This window comes from Copadichromis virginalis, linkage group LG15, assembly GCF_057382275.1.
Source record: "Copadichromis virginalis isolate Kocher_CV1m ecotype Utaka linkage group LG15, C_Virginalis_male_GT1.1, whole genome shotgun sequence".
Classification (NCBI taxonomy): domain Eukaryota; kingdom Metazoa; phylum Chordata; class Actinopteri; order Cichliformes; family Cichlidae; genus Copadichromis; species Copadichromis virginalis.
The window spans coordinates 31,250,877-31,257,386 of NC_140632.1; positions in this window are offsets into that span (position 1 = coordinate 31,250,877).

Below are 6,510 nucleotides of genomic sequence, written 5' to 3' on the forward strand. Positions count from 1 at the left end.
GTTTAATATGTGCTTTGAAGGACATGTCCTGGTCAAAAATGACTCCAAGGTTCCTCACAGTGTTACTGGAGGCCAAGGTAATGCCATCCAGAGTAAGAATCTGGTTAGATACCATATTTCTAAGATTTTCAGGGCCGAGTACAATAACCTCAGTTTTATCTGAATTAAGAAGCAGAAAGTTAGCGGCCATCCAGGTCTTTATGTCTTTAAGACATTCCTGCAGTTTAACTAATTGGTGTGTGTTATCTGGCTTCATGGACAGATAGAGCTGGGTGTCATCGGCATAGCAGTGAAAATGTATGCTATGTCTTCTAATGATGCTGCCTAAGGGAAGCATGTATAATGTAAACAGAATTGGTCCTAGCACTGAACCCTGTGGAACTCCATAATTAACCTCAGTGTGTGAAGAGGACCCTCCATTTACATGCACAAATTGGAGTCTATTAGATAGATATGATACAAACCACTGCAGCGCATTACCTGTAATACCTACAGTATGTTCTAAACGCTCTAATAGGATATTATGGTCAACAGTATCGAATGCTGCACTAAGGTCTAGCAGGACAAGCACAGAGATGAGTCCACTGTCAGAGGCCATAAGAAGATCATTTGTAACCTTCACTAAAGCTATTTCTGTGCTGTGATGAGCTCTGAAACCTGACTGAAACTCTTCAAATAAACCATTCCTCTGCAGATGATCTGTTAGCTGTTTGACAACCACTCTTTCAAGGATTTTTGATATGAAAGGAAGGTTGGAGATTGACCTATAATTAGCTAAGACTGCTGGGTCTAGAGATGGCTTTTTGAGTAAAGGTTTAACTACAGCCAGCTTGAAGGCCTGTGGTACATAGCCGATTATTAGAGATAGGTTGATCATATTTAAGATCGAAGAATTAATTAATGGCAGGACTTCTTTGAGCAGTTTTGTAGGAATGGGGTCTAAAAGACACGTTGAAGGTTTGGAGGAAGTAATTATTGACGTTAACTCAGAAAGATCAATTGGAGAAAAAGAGTCTAACTTAACATCAATGGTACTAAGAGTAGCTGTAGATTATATTACATCTGTGGGATGATTACTGGTAATTTTTTCTCTAATGATAAAAATTTTATTTGTGAAGAAGTTCATGAAGTCATTACTAGTTAACGTTAAAGGGATGGTTGGCTCAAAAGAGCTCTGACTTTTTGTCAGCCTGGCTACAGTGCTGAAGAGAAACCTGGGGTTGTTCTTATTGTCTTCAATCAGTGATGAATAGTAAGATGCTCTGGCTTTGCGGAGGGCTTTCTTATAAAGCAGCAAACTATTTCTCCAGGCTAAATGATGATCCTCTAAATTTGTGACACGCCATTTCCTCTCCAGATTACGAGTCATCTGCTTTAGGCTACGTGTTTGAGAATTATACCACGGAGTCAAATACTTCTGATTAGAGACCTTAGTTTTCACAGGAGCTACAGTATCCAGAGTCGTACGTAGTGAGGAGGTGAAATTATTAACAAGGTAATCGACCTCTGTTGGGGTAGCGTTCAGATAGCTGCTCTGCTCTGTGTTGGTACAGGGCATTGAAGATGATAACAGTGGGTGGATTATATTCTTAAACTTAGTTACAGCGCTTTCAGAAAGACATCTACTTTGATAAAGTCTACTCTCCACCGCTGTGTAATCAATTATTGTAAATGTAAATGTTATCAGGAAATGATCAGACAGGAGAGGGTTTTCAGGAAACACTGTTAAATGTTCAGTTTGTATGCCATATGTTAAAACAAGATCTAGAGTGTGATTAAAGTGGTGGGTGGGTTCTTTTACATTTTGAGAGAAGCCAATTGAGTCTAATAACAGATTAAATGCCATGTTGAGGCTGTCACTTTTAGCATCTACATGGATGTTAAAATCACCCACAATAATTATTTTATCTGAGCTCAGAACTAAATTAGATATAAAGTCTGAGAAATCAGACAGAAACTCTGTGTAAGGCCCGGGTGGACGATAGATGATAACAAGTAAGACTGGTTTCTGAGTTTCACAGCTGGGGTGGACAATGTTAAGCATCAGGCTTTCAAATGAATTAAAAGTCTGTCTTGGTCTTTCATTAATTAATAGGCTGGTGTGAAAAATTGCTGCCACACCGCCCCCTCGGCCTGTGCTTCGAGGTTTCTGGTAGTTAGAATGACTCGGGGGTGTTGATTCATTTAAACTAACATAATCATCCTGCTGCAACCAGGTTTCTGTAAGGCAGAGTAAATCAATTTGTTGATCAATTATTAAGTCATGTACTAACAGAGACTTGGAGGAGAGAGACCTAATATTTAATAATGCACATTTCACTGTTTTACTCTTTGGTTCAGATGTGGATACTGTATTGTTCTTTCTTTGTAATTGTTTATGTTTAAGTCGTTTGTTGCTGGTTTTTAGTTTGTTTTTTGTCTTTTTGGAAGCTGACACAGTCTCTATGGAGATGGGTTTTTGGGGGGGTAGCAGGAGGAGAGAAGCTGCAGAGAGGCGTGTAAGACTGCAACTCTGCTTCCTGGTCCCAACTCTGGATAGTCATATTTTGGGGGGTTTAATAAATTTGTCCATATTTCTAGAAATGAGAGCTGCTCCATCCAAAGTGGGATGGATGCCGTCTCTCCTAACAAGACCAGGTTTCCTCCAGAAGGTTTGCCAATTATCTATGAAGCCCACATCGTTTCTGGGACACCACTCAGACAGCCAGCAATTTAAGGAGAACATGCGGCTAAACATGTCACTCCTGGTCTGATTGGGGAGGGGACCAGAGAAAACTACAGAGTCCGATGAAATGAAATCCAAGACAGAAAAAAACAATAATCATGAATATCCTGTTGCGATAACTTTTTTAAAAATTCTTTTACGTCACAAGCAATAAATCTATTGGGAAATTATGCACTAGCACTATCAAAAGTATCAAAGGAATAGCAAATACGTTTTTTCTTTTTTTAACAATGCAATGGCAGAAAATTCAGCCTGCAGTAAATAAATAAGAACCAAAGAATTTCATGGTCACATTTCAGAGAAAGGAAAACATTTGCACATAACAGAGTAAACTCTTAATACCTGTAGTTATGCCAGGGTTGGGAGGGAGGTAGTTATTTCTCACACCAAACTTTGCTATGAGTCACACAATGCTGCCAATCTGAACATTTGGAGGTAATAAGTTAGCAGCAGTTAAAAGTGTTTCATTAAATGTGACAAATGACTAGAATAAGATTAACTGAGACAAACAAGAGGGCGTGTCAGTTTTTGGCTCCTGCTGTGGATAGAGTCACAGTCCTGATTATGTTATACGTTTCAGTTAGAATATGAAAATGATGTAGATGAGCTCATGAAAGCACTTGGAAAAAATAAACATGAAATAATAAAAAGATGCATTTTTGTTCTTTTCAGCCAGAATAAAACCATCAACTAAGATCAGGTAAAATCAACTTCAAAACTGGAGCAGTAGAATTTTCATAGGAATATGTTTGTAAAATCTTTTCAAAATTAAAGCACTGATGATATAATATAATCTGTTTAAGTATCCGCTATGTAGTTAGTGAGCTTTTCTTGTCAACATCTGTTCTAAAGCCACTAAAGTTCATGAGCTGAGATACAAGTCGTTGTTGATGATAAGTAACTTCAACCCTGAATTAACAAAATAGGTCATATACAAAATATACATTTATATAAAATGTAAAAATTCTCAGCAATCAGAGAACAAAAAATATTAAGGAATATTGTAAGTACCAAAAAGCCTTTAATTTTTCTCTAAAGCCAATAACCAGCTGTTCGAATTACTACTTAACACTGATGAAGACTTGCCTTTTATAAAATCTCCATGCCTTTTGAAATAAAAAATGAAATGCTTCCAATAGTTTTCTTTGGTGAAACGTCTTATTCTAGCCTTGCCATTTCACTGAGAGTTCACACCAAGTGTCTGATGCAGGGGGACACATGTTGCAGGATAATTGGTTGCATAGAGGAAAACTCATTTTGGTACAAAGATTGAAGTCTAAGATTGAATTCATTATCATTGATGGCCTTAACTGAGCCTAACTAACTCTAGGCCATCAAAAGTAATCAAGCTTTTGTTTTTATTAAATGTCAAGATTAGTACCTCTGATAAAGTTTTGAAGGTTTGAAGCTGGAGGCTGTTTAAACTAAACTGTTGTGTTACGTGTCATACTGCTATGCTATCTTAAATTGTGACCGTTAGGCTTGGGAAATCTTTGCCCTCCAGTTTATGAACCGTGAGCTCAATTGACTCATTAAAAAAGCTAAAGATTCATCTGCTACAACTGACATTTATGTGGCATTTTATTGTGTGTCTTTTTGTTGGTTTGATTTGAATCAACATAAAACACACTTGTATTATGTAAGGTGTCAAACTTGTCACTCCCATCTGTACAGAGAAAAACCACTGGACTCTCCAAATGGAAATGGAATACGCTGCTTCCTCTGCTAAAAGAAAATGGATTGGGTGAATGTTTAAAAAGTGCTATTGACAGACAGATTATTGGAAACAGTACAATAAATAAACGTAAAATAATTAATTGGAATAGACAAAAACTAGCATGATGATAGGAGGTAAATAAAAGTGGATGGCCCCTAATATGAATTTTTATAGCTTAATTATTTGAGATTTTTAACATTTTTAAAACAATGTGTTGTGCATCTAACTAAAAACGTATACATACATATTACAGAGAGATCAGGTACTCACAGCTTTGCTCTACTCGATGTACTGGTTGAGTCTGAGTTGATCCAGCCCCACTCCAATACCTAAAAAATACCTAAATGTTTTAAACCAGCGGTCCCCAACCCCCGGGCCTCGGACCGGTACCAGTCCGTGAGTCGTTTGATACCGGGCCGTGAGGGTTGAGGCTCAGGTGTGAAATGTATGGTTTTCAGAGTTTTTATTGGTTTTCAGTGTTATTTTGTTATCGTTTCTATTGTTAACTCGGTTTTCCTGGGTCTTTTCACGTGTGTTATGAATAAATCTTCTTTTTTTCGGTACCGGTACTAGTTTTATTTTGTTGTATTTAAAGGCCGGTCCGTGAAAATAATGTCGGGCATAAACCGGTCCGTGGCGCAAAAAAGGTTGGGGACCGCTGTTTTAAACTCTGTGAGGACACTAATGAAATTGTCAGTCTTCCTGGCATCTATTGATTGCTCACTGGTTACTTTCCATGTCACAATGTCATAGAGTTAAGTACAATTTACCTCTGGCTGAGCAGGAGCCCCAAACGGATTGAGCCTACTTGCTGTTTCATCTGCCAGATTGCCAGTTCCTGCATGCGGCGGCTCCCTGGCTGGGCTCATATTGAAAATGAATGATTACCAAGCGGCTGCGGCGTCCTCTCTAAAAAGCTCTTAATCTGGGATCTACTGGGTGCAAATCTGTTTTGTCTGCTGGGTGGGTGCTGCTCCAAGGGGGCTTGCCCATCAACCACCACCCTGCTAGTTTGTCAAACTCCTCTCCTACAGGATAAATGGCAGCTCCAAAGTGCAACAAGCAAAAACCACAACTTCACTGTGACCATGGCAACTGAGTTAGAGAGCACACAGCAGGGTTTGCTGTCAGAATATGGACTGTAAAAGGACAGGCTGAGAGAGAACAGCACTGAGAGGGAAAAGTGGCAGAATAATGCTGCTGAGGACTTCTTTCATTTCACAGCTAGAGTGTGTGGGGGCTGGCAAGCTCTCACTCTCACATACACACACATTCTTGCTCACAAAAACACACTACCCCTGACCTGAATTTCACCCCGAACTGAAATATTCCCTGGTGCAGAATTATTCCTTCTGTGACAAATCCATATGTGGCCACTGTTATGACACATATCAGTGGTTTGAAAAGTTACGAAGCAACTTTTTCCTTATCTGCAAACTCATATCTTACTGCTACTTCCTTTCCCTGCGCTTGTTTTGTAAATTCCTGTCACATCTTTGGCTTTCTCATTCCAATCAACAAACATTCCAGCTCATTGTTGGCACACCTTGAAGGTCAAAGGAGGAGTAGAGTAAAAGTTCAAAACGATCAACACGGTCGAACGTTTGTGAAAACGGCTTTATCTAAGAAGCCTTTTGATGTCTGGCAGTGCATTCAGAATGTGACTATATTCTTGACACACATTTTTGGAGCGCGTCGCCCTGGGACCAGTACTATGAAATTGACATTAATGAGAACTGAGCTATTGGGTGAAGATGGTGCTTCTCAACTTTCCCTGACTCCTTCTTCAAGAATGAAGCTCTAGACAGGCTGTTTTTCCTATGGAACTTTTTAGAGCTCAATGCTATTGCACTGATGCAACTTCTTATGTAATGTGGAAATACTTTTACTTTTGAAAACAGGGATTTTATTGTCCCTAGAGGTGGATATCTGAGTAGGTAAGTGAGTTTTTGCCAGATCATTTAGTTTGGACCAATAAGCATTTTATGAGGGATTAAATGGACTGGTACTTATATTGCACTTTCCTGCTCTATTTTGAGAACTCAAAGAACTATCTCACCATAAGTCT